This window comes from Sciurus carolinensis, chromosome 2 (assembly GCF_902686445.1).
Source record: "Sciurus carolinensis chromosome 2, mSciCar1.2, whole genome shotgun sequence".
NCBI classification, from domain to species: domain Eukaryota; kingdom Metazoa; phylum Chordata; class Mammalia; order Rodentia; family Sciuridae; genus Sciurus; species Sciurus carolinensis.
The window spans coordinates 40,147,879-40,166,606 of record NC_062214.1 but is presented as its reverse complement, the minus strand read 5'-3'; the positions used below and the strand labels follow the sequence as shown (position 1 = coordinate 40,166,606).

The 18,728-nt window shown below is 35.6% G+C and overlaps 1 protein-coding gene and 1 non-coding gene across 4 annotated transcripts in view; both read right to left on the bottom strand.

Moving 5' to 3' along the window:
• Positions 1–18,728, bottom strand: part of Macrod2 (mono-ADP ribosylhydrolase 2) — a 2,075,735-nt gene that overhangs the window by 774,048 nt on the left and 1,282,959 nt on the right. The window lies entirely within an intron of this gene.
• On the bottom strand, positions 5,541–5,645 carry LOC124978381 (U6 spliceosomal RNA). The gene has a single exon (XR_007107414.1). It is a non-coding gene; the product is annotated as a U6 spliceosomal RNA (small nuclear RNA).

Sequence of the window (18,728 nt, the reverse complement as noted above, 5' to 3'; positions counted from 1 at the left end):
GATTGTGGAATTTTTCCATCAAGCAGTTGGATATTCAGTTACAGAAATCAAGAGAGAAGTCTTAGTGATGGTTTGGGAATTGTGGACATGTAAGTAGTCATTGAAGCACCAACTTCACCAAGGCATTAGGAGTTGTCTGATACCGCTAAGGAAAGTCATATTACTAGTGAAGAAGTGAGGGGGAACAAAATAAGTCACAGAGAGGATAAGCTAAAGATGTGGCCAAAAAGACAGGTGAGAAGGGATGACCAGGAAGGAAGAAAGGAAGGAAGGAAGGAAAGAGAAAGTGGTGATCCGCAAACTGAGAGAGGCAAGCATCCCAAAGGAATGTCACAAAAGTCAAGTACTGCAGCAAGCTCAAGTTAGACAAGCACAGAGAAGAGCAGGCAGGACTGGGTCACCATCACAGCAGGAAAGCTGCAGAGAGCAGCCCCGAGGGAGGAGTTTGGGGAGGTGTGTGCCATGGTGGCCTAGAGGCAGTGTGCAATAAACTGACCTCAAGTTCCAACTCTGCCTGGAGCCTTGGGGTGAACTTGCACCCTTCCCCCTTTCAACAAAAAAGTAACAGCTCGTAGGTTCCCAGAGGGAGGTGTTTGAAGTCCATTCAATAGCCTGTAGATTGTGCTTAGTGTTCCAAATAGAATATTGGTTTAAAGAAAAAAGTCTGTCAGAATGCATCTGTTATCAGTTGAACACTCACTAAAGGCAGAGCATTACAGAGAAATGGAGAAGAACCAAATGAAACTTCCTTCCTGCGGGGTTTTGCAGAATGGTAAGGCAGCTACTATACAAGTGGTGTTAACATGTAGAGAGGGGCAGATCCCAACAAAAAGTGCAATTTATCTACATTTCTCTTGTGCCTTCCATTTTTTAAAAATACATTCTTCTTTGAGCAGTTTATAGCTCTTTTATAAAACTCTTGACAGCAAGCATTCTGAGTGACATTAACCCTTTTTATAACTTTCCCCATGACAAGACATTAAGATGAGTTCCATGAAAACCGAATCCTGTTACAGACATTGAAACCTATGTTCTCCTCTGTACAGTGGCATTGATTCCTAAATATGATTTAGATTCTAGAGTGCTTTGCAGTCTCATTTCATTCCTATAGCAATACTATAATAGAACCAATACAAGGGCTTTTCAAGGTTTTTATTGAGATATAATTCACATTCCATAAAATTCATAGTTTAAAACTATACAGGACAGAGGTGAGATGGCAAATTCAACAAAAGGCGTGTTTTCCGTTGCTCCATGACTTCAAAGTCAAGCAGTGGGAGTATTCTTCTCAGTGAGGTGGGTGACTGAGAGAATCCACTGAAATTCAACATTGGACAGTAAATAATCATAGAGACCTAGAAATTCAGGAGCTTTGAACATACAACAAGAGATAATATGCTAGAGACAAGTCAGCAGTGCCGGCAGTACCAGTAGTACCGTTCATCACAGAGGCAGGGGGTGAGGCAGAATGAAGGCAGAAAGAGAAAAAAAGCATTGCAAATGTTTGGCATGGGCAGGCCTGTGGAACAGAGAGGCAGTCTGACCATATTTGATCCAGAGGAAGCACAGCAAATTGATGATTGGTAAGCCCTCTGTCTCTCTCTCAGGCAAGTGGAGAGCTGAAGTTAGAAGCTATTTTGAAATGAATGCATGGTGAGGAGCCCAGGAATCCGTGGAAAGCATTGTCAGACTGTCCCAGGAAACGCCTTTCATGGGGTCCACAGTGTGCCTGACTGAGCTTGACTGGAACAGGCACAGAGAGGATTATGCCCAGGGAAATTCAGGCTGAGGATATGAAGGGGAGAGAAACTTGCTTTTCTTTTGTTTCTGGTGGCTCATGGGACCAGCAGGAGGGAGTCCAAAAGGTGGACAGGTGGGTGCATTTGCACTTGGGGTCTGATCCCAGCAAGATCAAATTCATGAGTGGTGGAATATCTGAGACCAGCAGAGGGTTAGTTTTCTTATCATACAAGTGGATTTCTCAGGAGGTCCCTGAGACTCAGGCATCCAGCAGAGATCCACATCAGCCCATCCACAGGGTGGGTGGACCTAACCTCTCTGGAGTAAGTGCCACCCAACAAAGTTTCAAAGGGCAATCAGAGCTACATTCCAGAGCCAGCTGATGACATTCCACTTGGAACTCCTCATCAGCCCCACTCTGGGAGTGTGCTGACCCAAACACAAACTCCAGTTCCAGTGCTTCCAGTCTGCCCCACCTTTTACTGGTGAGAAGGGAAGCTGAGAGCTATTACAGCCAGCTTCTGTTCTAGGCCCTGCCGCTGACAACTTGGTGAGAAACACAAAGAGATCCAGTTTAAAAACCCCTAGCCCTGGCTTTAAAGGATGCACACTCCAACAAGACAACGAACTGTGCAACAGTATAGGCAATTAGGCAATGAACTTCCATCCTTGACAACAATTTGGACCACATCAGCAGAGACAATCCCTTCATCTTTCATGAAGTATGTTCTTTTCTCCCCCCCTTTTATTTATTGTGTGTGTGTGTGTGTGTGTGTGTGTGTGTGTGTGTGTTTGTTTTCTGGCTGTGCTGATTGGTTCGAGGTTATATATTTCTTTTTCTTCCACTTTTTAATCTTTTCTCCCTGCCCATTTGTTATTTTACCTTTTTTTTTTTTTTTTAACCTTGGAAGTTTAGGGTTTTTATGGGTTTCTTTGGTTTAATTTTTTTGTTTATTTTTACCTTTGGTGTTTTGTTTCTCTTACTGCTCTTTTTCTCCTTTTCCCCTCAAATTGCCAAATTCTCTTGTTTCCTCTTCCTCTATTTTACTACTTATTTTTAAAACATCCTCCTTTATAGTCGTCACCTTGCTCTTCCATGTTCATTTAATATTTCAAACTTTCTTTTGCATCTATACACCATTTGATTATATGTTAAGCAACTGTAATTTTAACTATCATTTAGAACTATTGGATTTATATAAATGGTGCCCCCCCTACCATTCATGTTGACTATGAATAACATAGTTGACACCTGCTGTTTACTTTAATGTTAGATCTAAGTTGCAGCTGTTTAGTGTTGTTGCTGATGTTAAACGTTGACCTCACCGTTCCTCTTTGTGTGGTAATTAGTATTATAGATGGGATAATTGGCACTGGGCATTTATTTTAATGCTATGTATTGGTCATTCGCCTCACCCTTTTCTAAGAGGGACTGGGAAGTGACTGGTGTACTGTAAGTTCACATGGTAGAGACAGTACGGCTGAGCTACACACAAAATCAGCCAAGTAAGCAGAAAACCTCACTTCACGCACAAACTAACCCCGCTTAAGCTCCAATCATACTTTAACATGTTGAATGGGGAGACAAAAACCCGAAACCAATCACAAAATCCCAAGTAGCAGCTCTCCAAGAATGAATTAAATCAGCAGTTCTATAGTGGGAAACTGAATGGCATTGGAGGTCAAGAACAACACTTTGGATGTGCTGAGTCTAGGTGTTGAAGCTATGAGATACCAACCAATAGGACTTACTACAAAAGAGATAATGACATACCAAAGAATAGGAAGAGGAATCCATCTCAATAGATATGCAATTCCAAGACTTCTGAAAACATGAGGAAATAGGCAAAGAAATCTCCCCTCAAAACTTAGAATCCCCAACAATTGTAATCCCCAGAAATAAGGTAAATGAAAGTTAAGGCCAAAATAAGTACATGAAAAAAATTAAAACAGGAGTAAATAAAAATGAACCCACATATATGGAAGTGACTGTTTAAGAGAAAAACTATAAAATTGATTATTGGAATGTTTAATAAGCTAAAAGAAGATCTAAGGAATGAATTAAAAGAGAACTACTGAAGGTTAAAGATGATTTTGATAAGGAGATAGAGATTTAAAAACAGTAATCAGAGCCCTTGGAAATAAAGGACACAACAAATCAAATAAAAAATTCATCTGGAAGTAGGAGCAACAAATTAGAATACTGGAAAATGGAACTTCAGGCCTCGAAGATGGGGTACATGAACTTGAACACTCAGTACAAATTAAAGGAAAAAAAAGCAAAAGACCATATCAAAATATTCAAGAACTGTGGGACAACATCAAGAGACCAAACTTAATGAAGAACAGGACATAGAAAAGGGCACTGGATACTGGTTAATAGCATTTAAGAACATTTTCAGTAAGATAATAACAGGAGTTTTTCCAAATCTTAGGAATTCTATGGTCATCCACATACTGGAATCATATAAAACCCCAAATAGATGAAATTGCTAAAGGATCTCTCTAAGTCATAACAAAATTACAATGCCTCACATAGAGAACAAAGATATAATATTAAAAACCACAAGAGAAATATGTTACATTTAGAGGTAAACAAATAAGGTTCACTTCTAATTTTTTAACTCATTCTAAAATCCAGGAGGTCTTGGGATGACATAACACAAACTCTGAAAAAAACAATTGCCAGTCAAGGTTACTGTATCCAGCAAAGTTATCTTTCAGTTTTTTAGAAGACTTTTCATAATAAGGATAAACTAAAGAATTTCATGACCAGTAAGCTAGAACTACAGAAAATATGTAAAGAAATACTGAAAACAGAAGAACTCAAACACAAATCCCAGAGTTCTCAAATGGATGAAGCCTTCTAAAAGAGAAATAAGGTAAATGAAAGTTAAGGCCAAAATAAGTACATGAAAAAAATTAAAACAGGAGGAAATAAAAATGATCTTTCTGTAATAACTCTGAATGCAAATGGTCTCAACTGTCCTAATAAAAGACATAGATTCGCTGATTGTATTAAAAACACATTCCGGGTTGGGGATATAGCTTGGTTGGTAGAGTGTTTGCCTTGCATGCAAGCATAAGGCCCTGAGTTCAAATCCCCAGCACCACGAAAAAAAAAAAAAAAAAAAAAACACATTCAACTTTATGCTGTTTGCAGGAGACTCATTTTATAGGCAAAAACATCCCTTGGCAGTAAAAAGGAAAGGAAAAGATATTCCATGCAAATGGAGTTCAAAATTAGGCAAGAGTAGCTATTCTCAATCTGATAAGGCACATTTTCAACAAAAGTAATAAGAAGAGACAAAGAAGGTCACTACCTATTGGTAAAGGAAACTATCCAACAAAAAGATATAGTGATAGTAAATATTTATGCCTAAACTACCAGTGCACTTAATTACATAAAATAAATACTTCCTGAACTTAAATCTCCCCAATACAATGAACACTGAGTGATTTCAAAACAGTCCTGTCACCAATACACAGGTCATCCAAACATAAAATCAACAAATATACTTCCAAACTAATACTACTAATCAAATGGACCTAATAGTCATCTATAGATGTCTATAAACATCTAACAAAAGTGAAATTCACTTTCTTCACTTACCTCATGTTACCTTTTCCAAATAGACTAAATTCTAGGTCAAAGGCTTCCCAAATTAAAAATAAATAAATAAATAAAATAAAATCCCATGCATCTAACCAGACCAGTTCATAATGAAAATTAAATTAGAAATCAATAGCAAGGAAAGTTATAGAACCACATAAATATAAGGATATTGAACAGAACTTTTTAAAAAATGTAATGCTTCATGAATTTGCACATCCTTGCATAGGGGCCATGCTAATCTTCTCTGCATTGTTCCTAATTACAGAGTATGTGCTATTGAAATGAGCACTGGACAATACTATTTTAAAGAAGGAATGGATCATAGGAAACATTTAAAATTCCTGTAAAGAAACAAGAATAGTGATCCAACATACTAAAATTCTCTGAGGCACTCATAAGGCATTTCTAAGAAGAAAGTTTATAGCATTAACTAACTACATTAGGAAGGAAGGAAGGAAGGAAGGAAGGAAGGAAGGAAGGGAGGGAGGGAGAGAGGAAGGAAGGGAGGAAGAGAACGAAAGAATATCAATCCTAAATAAAGAACCTAATTCTACATCTCAAGGTCCTAGAAAAGCAGGAAAAAAATAATTCCAAAACCAGAAGAAGACAAGAAATAATTAAGATCAAAGCCAAAATTAATGAAATTGAGAATTAAAAATATGAAGGATGAATGCAAAAAAGAGTTGCTTCTTTGAAAAAAATAAATGAAATTGATAAGACCCCCAACCAAAAATAAATGACCAAAAGACTAGCTCAGTAACATTGCAGAATACAAGATTAACATATGAAAACCAATAATTTTCCTATATCCCAATAGTGAATCTGCTGAGAAAAAATTTAAGAAAATTATTTCATTCACAATTACCTCAAAAATAAAAATAAAATACTTGGAAATTTGTCCAACCAAGAAAGTAAATGACCTCTACAACAATAATCATGCAACATTGAAGAAAGAAATTGAAGAAGACTTCAGATGATGGAAAGATCTCCCATGTTCATGGATAGACAGACTTAACATTATCAAAATGGCCATGTTACAAATTGAAACTACAGATTCAATGAAATCCCCATCAAAATACCAATGATATTCTTCATAGAACTAGAAAAGTAGTCCTAAAATTCACATGGAAGAATAATGATCTCAAAATAGTAAAAAAAAAAAAAAAAAAAAAATTCTAATAAATAAGAACAAGCTTGGAGGTATCACAATACCTGACCTCAAATTATATACTACAGAGGGTTAGACCTTTATTGACAAAATCTGCATAGTACTAACATAAAAACAGATGTGAATAGCAGTAGATAAGAATAGAAGGCACAAAGATAGATCCATATAGACATAGTAATCTAATTGGTACCTTGACAAAGGTACCAAAACATTTTGGAGAAAGATAGCCATTTTAAAAAATGGTGCTGGTAAAACTGGATATCTATATGTAAAAGGATGAAACTCTATCTCACCCTTCACAAAAATCATTTCAAGTGGATCAAAGACCTAGCATTTGAGCAGAAACACTGAAACTGCATGAAGAAATCATAGGGTCAACACTCCAACATATTGGCAACGGCACCAACTTCCTTAATAAGACTCCTAAAGCTCAAAAACTAAAACCAATGAATAGGTGGGACATCATCAAATACAAAAGTCTCTGTACAGTAAAGGAAACAAGAGCCCGAAAATATAGCCTAAAGAATGGAAGAAAATCTTTGTCAGCTACTACTTTGACAGAGGATTAATAGCCAGATTACATAAAGAACTCAAAAAATTTAATTCCAACAAAATAAATAAGACAATCACTAAATGGGCAAAAGTTCTAAGTAGAAACATCTTCAAAGAAGAAATACAAATGACCAACAAATATATGAAAAAATTTCAACATCCTTAACAATTGGTGAGATTAAATTAAAATGACACTGAGATTTCATCTCACTCCAGTTAGAATTACAACCATCAAGAATATAAATAATAATTTCTTGCAAGGAAAATTATTCTTACACATTGATGGTGGGACTGAAAATTAGTAAAATCACTTTGGAAAGCAGTATGACGATTCCTCAAGAGACTAGGAATGAAATCACCATATGAGTCAGGTATCCCACTCCTCAGAATTTATTCAAAAGATCTAAAAAATAGCATACTATATTAATACATGCATATAAATATTAATAACAGTTTCAATAGTCAAGTTATGAAATCAACCTAGGTGCCTATCAACAGATGAATGAATAAAGAATATGTGGTACATCCACACCATGGAGTTTTACTGAGCCATAAAGAAGAATTAAATTACAACATTTGTAGGTAAATGAACAAAACTGGAGAACATTATGCTGAGTGAAATAAGCCAGATTCAAAGACAACGGTCAAGTGTTGGCTCTCATAAGTAGAAACTAGAGAGAAGGAGAAGGAAGAAAGGAGAAGGAAGAAGGAAGAAGGAAGTAGAAGGAGGAGGAGGAGGAGAGAGGGAGAAGGAGGAAAACAGGAGGTTGGATCTCCTGAAAATAGACAGGAGACCAATAGAGTACAGAAAGGGACTAGAGAGGGTAGAAGGAAGGAAGGACATGGGGGATGAAAAGGATCAAACTATGCTGTCTATGTGAATTTACCACAATTAAATATAAATGTAAATAATTAATATAATTCACTAATTATAATATCAACAATAATGGTAGAAAGATCTTAGAGTAGAGTAAGTGGATCTGGGGAGGGAGGATAGAAGGAAAAGAGAAGGTAACCAGGAATTGACATTGATCAAATTGATAGGTTCATATGTTCATGTACAAATATGACAAAATGAATACCAATATTATGTATAATTACAATGCCCCCAATTAAAAAAGTATACAAATTGGTGTTTTTAATATATTCAGAGTTAAGTAATCATCATCAGTATTCAATTTCACAAAATTTTCATCACCCCAAAGAGATGTCCATTGGCAGTCATTTCCCATTTCTCTTCCATCTTCTATGCTCAATCTCTGGGAACAACTAATCTATTTTCTGTTTCTGTGACTTGGCCTATTCTGGATACTTTATATAAATACAATCAAAATATGTAGCCTTCGTGACTGGCGTATTTCACTTAGTAGAACATTTTCACTTCCATCTATGTTGTTGAATTTATCAGTTCTTTTATTAATTGCTTAATTATTTCCCATTGAGTGAATGGACCATACTTTGTAAATTCATTGGTCAGTTCATGGATGTCTGGGTTGTCTGGGGCTATTATGAATAATACTGCTATGAACATTTGTGTGTGTATAAATTTATGTTTGGACATATGTTTTTAATTTTATTGGGTGTAGATCTAGAAGCAGAATTGTTGGGTCATGAAATCTAACGTTTTGAGAAACTGCCAAGCTGGTTTCCATTATAACCATACAATTTTAAATACCCACTGCAATGTATAAAGCTTCCAAGTTTTCCCACATTCTCATCAACACTTATTTTTCTTCACTGATTTGATTAAAAGAAGACATTGCTAGACCCATTTCAAAGTTAAAGAGAGGTGGTCCTACATAGCGATTAAAGAGTAAAGCCAGTACTCAGATATTGGTTTTTAAATTCTTAGGTAAGCTTTTCTTCTATGATACAATAAAGCAATTATGAAACCTCATCAACATCAATATGTTATAAAGTGGGAGAGGTGTGGGGGAAGGGAAAAAATAACAATGAATCAAACAACATTACCCTATGTAAATTTATGATTACACAAATGGTATGCCTTTACTCCATGTCAAACAGAGAAACAACATGTATCCCATTTGTTTACAATAAAAAAAAAAGATGGGATTATTTGAAGTTTGAAGAATCAGAAAAAAAATATGTTATAAAGGCATAGAATACTTCCCTAAAACACTCAGATGCAATAATTCAGGGAAGGGAAGTGGTGTAGATTTACAGAACACATGCACACCCACATTGGTGCGCCCTATTCATTATGTTACTTATTTAACGATGTATTCAACAGAAGACCAATGTACCAAAAAGAATCTTCAAAAGAGGTAATATGTCTGACACTGAGAGAAGATAATTCATTAACATTAAAGACATGTTTCTGTGGTACTTCAGGTCGATTTCTTATGTGATTCTAGCTTGAGGGTCACTGAATCTTGATACCACTATTTATGTCATCATATTTGGGTTATAGAAGAAAGAGGCACAGTATTGTTCAAAGGTGGCATATTCAGTTCTTCAAACTGCTTCTTAATTTGTTCCAAGGAGCAACACTCTGTCTTTAAATTTACTCGAAGTATTGGACCTTAAGAAAATACACATTTGAAACATAGGCATCATTTGATTATTAAGTCAAATTTGTAAAAATTGGAAATGCTGTCACATAAGCTTATATGAATGGAACAATAAAACTGCCAGTGCCTGGCCTCAAATTAGTTCCTGACATTTTTTTCTAATGGAAATAATATAAACACATTTTGAGTGTCATACAGCCTGCCCCTCACTTGTTACAGGAAATGGAGTAAATATATTTTCCCATTAAAGAAATAGAGAAGTATTGATGCAACATGTCAGAATCCTTACATTGAACTAAGATTTGTAATCTGGAAGAAATCAACAATCAACCCCATAAGAAGACAGCTGAGACTGAATTTTGAGAAAGTGTTCCTTCTCCATTTAAATCAAAACAGCACTATGTGGAAAATAAATGAAGGCATGAAATAAGTATGGAATTATCCATTTCAGATGTTTATTCTTCATGTTTCATATTAACATGATCATGGTGAAGGGATTGAACAAATCTCAGAATTATTTGCAACAAGGCTATGATACTATATTTTGGTGATAATGCCACAGTTACAGAACTTTATAGAGAGTTCCATTGAATTTGAATTTGAAATAATTCTCATAATTAGTGACTTAACAGTATTTAAGCATGTGCAGGTAGAACAGTAGATATTTTGAAATATTGGCAAATGTGTGCTTAATCTGCTTCTTTTGGGTTTGGAAATTGCAGATGATGATATATTTGTAGAGTATGGCTTTATTATCACTTAAAAGAAAGAAGGTGTTTAGTTACCCATTTTTTTAATGTTTGTATCGGAGTTGAATAAGACAAAATTCCTAACACTAAAAGTAAACTAAAAACCTGAGAGTTTATTTGAAACTTTTAGCAGAGAAAAACTGTTGCAACTATTTATTTAGGAATGTAATTCTCTTTGATCAAACCATAATTTCTAGAATGAGGCACACAATTTGGGTAAGAGGGGAAGAAAATATCTACCTAGACATTTTCTAGGTAGATAGAAAAGCTAGACCAATCTAGGAATCAGTGGGGTTGCAGATCAACTAGCACTCCATGCCTCCAGGTCTTCCATGTCTCCAGACTCAAATGGAGCCGTTAAAAATCTTGCCTTCTTCCTGCTTTCCAAGTACAAAAACTATTACTTAAATATGAAATTACTCCACTTTGGTGCTGCTATTAAATGAGTAATGACGGGACCACTTACTGTGCTTAGTATACCCTTGTGTTAGTTTTTCCTTGCTATTATAAAGTACCTGAGAAAATTATTCATTAATATAAGTGAAAAGATAAAAGCAAAAAGTAACAAAAACAAATCTTATAACTTCACTCTTTTATCAATGAGTATACAACTTCTTTGCTTAATAGAATTGTAGTTTTCAAATGAGAGAAGAATATTTCCAATTTCTTGTGATATTCACAATGTTTCACATACGGAAAATGACACAACTAATCTGCTTTATAAGCATTTCTCCATCACTTTCTTAAGTCTTTATGATCAACAAAATAATAAATCAAGTCCTGATTTGGGGCATTTATTGATTTCTATGGTATAAATATTCTCACCATGGCAAGTTTCATACTCCCTATATTATATCACTGAACATGGAGGTAGGAGGAAAAGAACAAAGCCCATTTTTTTTGTGGCATCCCACCCTGCAGGAGCAACAGACAGAACCCCAAAAACTTACATAAGAGTAAAATGTAGTAAAATAATAAGGAAGTGATATGTGCTCAGTTTGTATTACCTTTGTGTTCAATATAACGTATTAAAATATGAGTGCATATAACTTAATTTTTAACAAAAGTGATGTTTTAACAATCAACTCACAAAATTCCTTAAATTTTAATACTCAGCTCTCAAAAATTAGCACAAACTGGCCCCACTACATATAATGTATAATTTTAAGATATGTGTATATTGTTGTGTATGAGTCTACAATTTACTCTTAAAATGAGTGAGATGACCAAGAAAAAATAAGGAATCAAGGAAATACAATGCATGTATACAAAAAGAGAGAACTCTGAGAACAAACGAAGACTCTTTTCTAGAGTAATATTACCTGCACATGCGCCACAATGACTAGCTATGAACTGTAAACATAAAACCCTCAGCCTAATGACATTTACATTTGCTTTCCTGAAAGAGGCAAAATATTTCACCTCAACTCTCATTTTACTAGAGTCATTAAATTTCCTAAAATCTTGTCAAGAGATAATACATAACTGTTGAACAAATTAGTTTCTGCAGTCAGACAAGTCACAGTTTAAGAATGCCAATTTTGTTGGCGTCTTGTGTAATGGACACTTTGATGCACTGTCCAGGTTCCCTGAAGGACAGAAGGATTCACCCACTCCCCAGTTGCAGGTAATGTTGCCAGCAGCCATCCCTCAGCACTCAGTCCTCTCCAGAAATTACCCTTGGCAGAAGAAAATTACCTAAGTTCAAACCCCTTCCTGGGTGCAGCCTGCATTCAGTGACCGAATGAAAAAGGAATATAAAGATCTGGACTCCTCACACCAACTTGGGCAATTTGGAAGGTTCACCTCAGGTTCCAGATTCCCAGTAAGGTCAGCAGATGCTCCATGGAGACTACATCACCACTTAACCTCTCTCTCTCTCCTCAATTCTGTCTCTTCTTCCTTTTTGCAGATGTTAATAGCGAAGACACTTCTACGTTAACCTCTGGTATGCTTAACTCCATTTCATTATTTCCTGAGGAATAAAATCTACAACTTTTTTTGTTTATTTATTTTCGGGTCACAGGAATTGAATTCAGGTGCACTCAACCACTGAGCCACATCCCCAGCCCTTTTTTGTATTTTACTTAGAGACAGGGTCTCACTGAGTTGCTTAGCACCTCGCAGTTGCTGAGGCTGGCTTTGAACTCGAGATCCTCCTGCCTCAGTCTCCTGAGCTGCTGGGATTGCAGGCATGTGCTACCACAACCAGCTGAAACCTACAACTTTTGACAGTTGTGGAATTAGAAAGCAGTAGTGAAATCAGAAAACCTGTAAGCAAATATCTTTCATTTAAAAACAAAATGTGTATTCTAAGACTTCCTAATTTTTACATTCTTACTTAATGAAGGGTAAGTCATTACCATTTCATAGAACTGCCATTTTCTGGATCTATACTTAGCTCATTATCTTCTTAGCTTTTCAAAGATTTGGTAGTCAAAGAAATATGGTAAAAATATACAATGATGATGAGATGATTTTCCAGGAATGTAACAACAATGAAAATCACAGGATCTAAAAATTTTGTGGAACTACCTAGTGATAAAAAGATAATTACTACCTGTAGAATGTAAGCTCCTCAAGAGTAGATATATACCAAGTACTTTTAATAGTGACTGGAACATAGCAGTTCTCTATGTATACATGTTATATAAATTATCATTAATAAATGTTACTTTATTTTCCATTGAACACTTTATATGTATTGTTTCATTTAACTTCATGAAATCCTAGGAAATAACTATTATTATCATTTATCATTCTCTTTTTATTTTTAAATTTTTAAATTTATTTTGTTCTGGAAAACATTTAAACATACAAAAATAGAATATTATATTATGCATCCATACAACCACTGTATAAGTCAACTTAGGAAGCTATAACATAATGCCAAAGACCAGATGACTTCAACAATAGGAATTTATTATTTCTTAAAGTTATGAAAGTTGGGAGGTTTGTGATCAAAATTCTGGCATGCTTGGTTTCCTTTTGAGAACTCTCTTCCTGACTTCCAGTTGTATAACTTTTAGCTATATTCTCACAGGGCAGAGACACAATGAAAAGAAGCAAGTTATCTGATACTTCTTCATCACCTCATCTAAACCTAATCACCTTCCAAATGCAATTGGGAGATCTAAGTACCATCTCTAAATGCCACCACATTGATGGGTAGGGTGCCAATATATGAATGTGAGGGGACACAATTAAGTTCACAGTAACTGCCCATCATTTAGTTATAACAATTTACTAACACATGCCATCCCATCTTATACAAAAAGTACAATGTGCTTGTAATATTATTTGAAAATATTCAGTTTTTCTTTAGAAGAAAAGAAAAACAAATGGGATGTATGAAACATGTTTTAAGCATTGATAATTACTAAATAAGTAGGTTTTGAGAAGATTCAAGATTTAAGAAAGTGTTAAATATAGTACTAAGTTAGTAATCTCTAAGATATGGCATTTGATGAAACAGTGGAATAAACAAGGGTGTTATCTCTAAATAGAAAGTGATAGAAAAATTCATAATCATGAATCATGTCACCTCTAGGGTGACAGCAATGTCATCCCCAAATTAACTCCCTGTTGGTTATACACATCATCTTCTCATTTGACATGACATTTTCTCTGCCACAGAAATGCAGGAAAAAGGCATTACTATTCACCAACTCGTTGATGAGCTACTAGCCAGGTGCACTTACCCCTATGTCTTTCCAATAATATATGTGGCTGCCCCAGGTACTCACTATCTGCCAAGCTCCCTTGCTCAAACTGTAACTTTGGTCCTCATAACCACATCATCTCCCGGAAGGATGAAATTGTAGAGACACACACACAGGGCATGTGACCACAATGTCACCAACAATGAGGTAGGTGATTCTTCTGCTTATTTGTTGCCTATCCTAAATGCATTGACCTGACTCTCTTTTCTCCCAGTTTCATTCCCCTTAATTCAATAAACTGTGAGTCATGGCTCTTAATTTGGTCTACAAGCTTTTATATCATGTATCCTGTGGGATGGCTTGCCTGATAACATTCTTGAAGAAAGGAAAGTTCTACAACATAGTCTTGAAGAGTGTTAAATACAGCACTAAGTTAATAATTTCTGTACCCTCACCAAAGCACTCAGCTCATAGGCTAAAATGAGGTAAATCCATAATTATAAAGACAATACTATCCTGCTTTCATGAGACACCAAGAAAAGCATGTACTTCACCTTTTCTACACTTTATAAGTGTCTGTGTTTGTATATATATCTAACAAAGATTGCTAAGTTGTGGCTTGAAACCAATCTGTAACACGTTTTCCATTAGAAAATAAAAGCCTCTTTGCAACTCTATTGAATTGTTCATAAACAAGTCAAGAGAGCTTTTTGGCCACTGACAGATTTATTTTTATTTTAAAAATTTTATTGGTTTTATTTGTTTTTGCTCCTTTGGTCTCCCAGTTCAACAGCTTATGAATGGCTTAGATTCTATACATTGAAATTGCTCTCTCAAAGAAATAAATCTGAACATTTGCAAGAAAAAATGTACAATTTAAAGCTATTGCCTTTGCTCTAAACTATTAACCCTCTAGATATATGCCAAAATTGCTCAGTTGTTCAAACCTAATGGCAGGCTGGGGACTCTGTGGTTCGTGTTTTGAATTGACTATTTCCCCATGATACAGTGATCTAATAACTGCTGCTCAGGTCAGGAGAAAATAAAGCACTCAAGATGAAAGCTTGCATTGCAAATCTGTTTACTGCGTCTATACAAATTTCACTGTAATATACTTTCTTTGACAGTGTGCTGGGCCAGTATTTCCTCTAGAAGATACTGTTGTAGAAACCAGTGATGATCTTCCTAGGAATGTTCCCTAGCCTGACAAAAGAATTGAAAATAATTATGCTGACAAAACCAACAAAATTAAAATGCTTTGTATTTTCATGTTAAATATAGTTTTTCTTGTCTTTGCTAGTAGACTAGACTTGTATCTGCAGAATATACAAGTGACTAAAAATGATATTTTCCAACTGTGGATAGAGATAAAACAAAATGTTTCAGACACTCCTATAGGAAGCATAGATCATAATTATATTGTGAAATATTTGAAGAAAATATAAGATGAGGTATTTCCCAGCACATTAATGGAAGACAGAAATTGAAAGAATCCTTATACTACAATAAAATCAAAGATGATCTCCAAATAAATTGCTTGTCCCTAATATATGTTTTCTGATTTAAAAAAAAAAAAAAGATTTACATACATTCAAACTTGGGTAGCTAAATTTTTACAATTTTCATGATGAATCCAAACGTAATATTACGAGATCTTAAAAAAGCCTCAAGTTAAGTGACACAATATTGTGATATTATTTCTCTATCACCTAAGGATCACTTTCACTTTTATAACTCCATGCCACAGAAATGCAGGGGAAAGCCATTACTATTCACCAACTCATTGATGACCTACTAACCAGGTGCACTTACACTAGGTAACTATTATTCTTATAGCATCAACATCATAATACACTTAAATCAAAGAAACAGAGAATTTGATGTCTGAGCTCAAGAGTAAAATTAAAAAGTGGACATCCATGTTTAACATTTTGAATAGTTTTGTCCTAATAGGAGCAAAACTTAAACCAATAATTACCAGGTCCAACCCTCTCTTTTCACAAAAATTATTTTATAAAGCCCATTTATTATGCTGGACTTTTATCTGTAAATAGTAAAACTCACCTACATAAATGAAGCAGAAGGTGTGACTACCCCACCCATATCTTCTCAGGACTGTGTTCTAGTACATGCCCACTCACAGTATCCTCCAGCAAATACCCTTAACACCACTCTCTGCCTGAGGACTTTCTCTCAAACTGAACAAGGGGCAGACAAAAAATGTTGGGGAGTTACAGTCCCTAAGAAATGAATGGAACTGGAAACTGAATAGCCCAGCTTTCCTCCTCTCTCATGTCAACTCTGAGGAATGTCTACATGGTCTCCAGAGTTCTTGGCAAGACAGAGCCTTAGTTGTCCAAAGATGGTAACCTGTTCAATGTCACTACCTACCCTTTCTTGACAGCCTTTCCTTCCCTTTCTCAATTTCCCCCACTCCTCTGCAAGTGCTTCTTGCTTTTGTCTCCTAAATAAAATACACACAAATCATTATCTTAGGGTCTGCTTCCAGAGGAAACCTAAATTAAGATAACATGTCAAATTTAAAAATTCTAGTGCTACTAATATGAAAGAGATACAAAAAGGAAAGTGATTGTAGTAAAATTCTGTTTTCCACATTCAGTTATGGCTACCATAGCACCTGAAATGATGCAATCAGATGTCTGTTTCCCTACACAGATTCACCACAAAAAGAACACCTACAAATGCAGACAGGTGTGGTGCATTGATGACTCAGTCACCACAGGTGGCCCAGCACCAGTGACGTGATTTCCTCTTGGTAAAGTTCTAAGCAAACTAAGTATAAGGTTCTCTTAATTTTCATGGTAGTTCAATATATACTTATGGAGAAAAAAGACTTTGTTTCGATGTATCCTGTTGTTTAAGAATGGATTTTCACTTATGGGTCTGCCAGCAAAACATTAAAACACTGTGTGGGATGAGGGACAGCTTTCAATGTGCTTGGCCAGCCCACATGTTGCAGCATCCCCATTCCTGCCCACAAAATGCTAGTGACACCCCCTTTTGCCATTTCCCAAATCCACTCTCACAAACTGCTCCCTGGAGAGCAGTATTACTACTCCCCTTTCCCCTTCCAAGAGCCACCAGTTGAGAAAAACACAAAACCTGACAGTTCAAAGGAAGAGCGCAGTGACTAAAGCCCTCAGATTTAGATTGCCTCAGTTTAAACCCATCTCCACTTCTGGTTTGATGTAAGACCTTGAGTAATTTCCTTATCATCCTTCTGGCTCACTTTCCTTGTCTGTATAGTGGAAGTAAACCACACTTTCTAACTCGAGATTATTTTGAGGATTAAATGAGTAAAACACATTTACTCTGGCAAAAAATAAAGAGTTCAGAAATTTTAACTAGACTTGTTATTCTATTATATGGTTAAATGCTCTCCTCCAACTTAACTCATCATTCTGGTATGGCTAGCAGAAGATATGAATTGTACAGTATCTGAAAATACAGGTTTGGGTGGATAACTATCTGTTTCTCAGACGTAATGTGTATATTTGTCATTATTTCACACTTTCCCTCCTTGTTCCTCATTCCTGTCTTTGGTCACTTGTCATTTCAAGTAATAAGAACCTGATAAGAGTATTATTGCAAACAGATTCTCTACCTCCATGCCCAGTTATGAAATCTTAGGAAGGGTGAGTACAGGAAAGACAAGGGAGGGAAAAAGTCTTGATTTAGTCCACCCTTCCCACTTTGGCTAAATTAAAGAAACACAGTCAGCTAGCTAGATCATTTGAATAACAAATAGGATGATGTATAGGAATGTACTGTGGTAAACTGAAAAGTGAAGCCCGAATGTGAAAATGCTTTTGTTCTTGCTATTTATTCATAGTATCATTAGTCACAAAGCTGTTAAAAACTCAACTAGAAAAGACACTGAGACGTGGTATCATCCTTTATAAATCAGACAGTGGAGAACCAGGACTAAATTTGCCTAAATAGAAAGTAGAAAAGATCAAACCAATGGCTCTACAAAAAAAGGATTCTTTGAGATAAAGAACTAGCTGAGAAATGGTGATGTCAAGTTAGGCAGATGAACAGAGGTACCAAATTAAAGGGTCAGCTTTTTAAGGTTGCAAAAGTCTTCCTGAATAGAGAACTGCATTGATTGATGCAGCCTGCAATGGAAACTCGGATAATGAAATAAAACCAACATTTAAGTATTTCAGGCTGAGAACTCATTGCCATGGCAACCTTCTCAGAAGAGAACTTGTATAAGAAAATAAGATTCACTTGACTACGCCTTAAAATGAAAACTTACGCTATAGTAAAACAAATGCAGAATTCCAAAATCTCTTATTGTCACAATGCCTAGAGGTAGCACTGAAGTTGTAGGTCTGTTGTCTTCTGCATTAGGAGATGTTCCTTTTCAAGATCTATGACTCGTGGAGAGAACATCACCTAGCTTTGAGAGATTTCTGTTGGCACCGAATTGTTCCTACCAATAAAATTTACAATATTTGCCTATTCGATAAGTCATCTTGCATAACAATCATGGAAATTATAGTAATGCACACCATTTGAACATCCAAAGTTTAGCCTGTCCATAATCACATAAAACCACTAAATTCATAAAAGGGAAAATAAATTTTAACCCAAGTAAAATCTGGCTTATATCCAGATTATGATCATTTCTTTAACAAAACATCTATTTTCTTATTATATGTTGTCAAAAAAATGTCAAGCTTG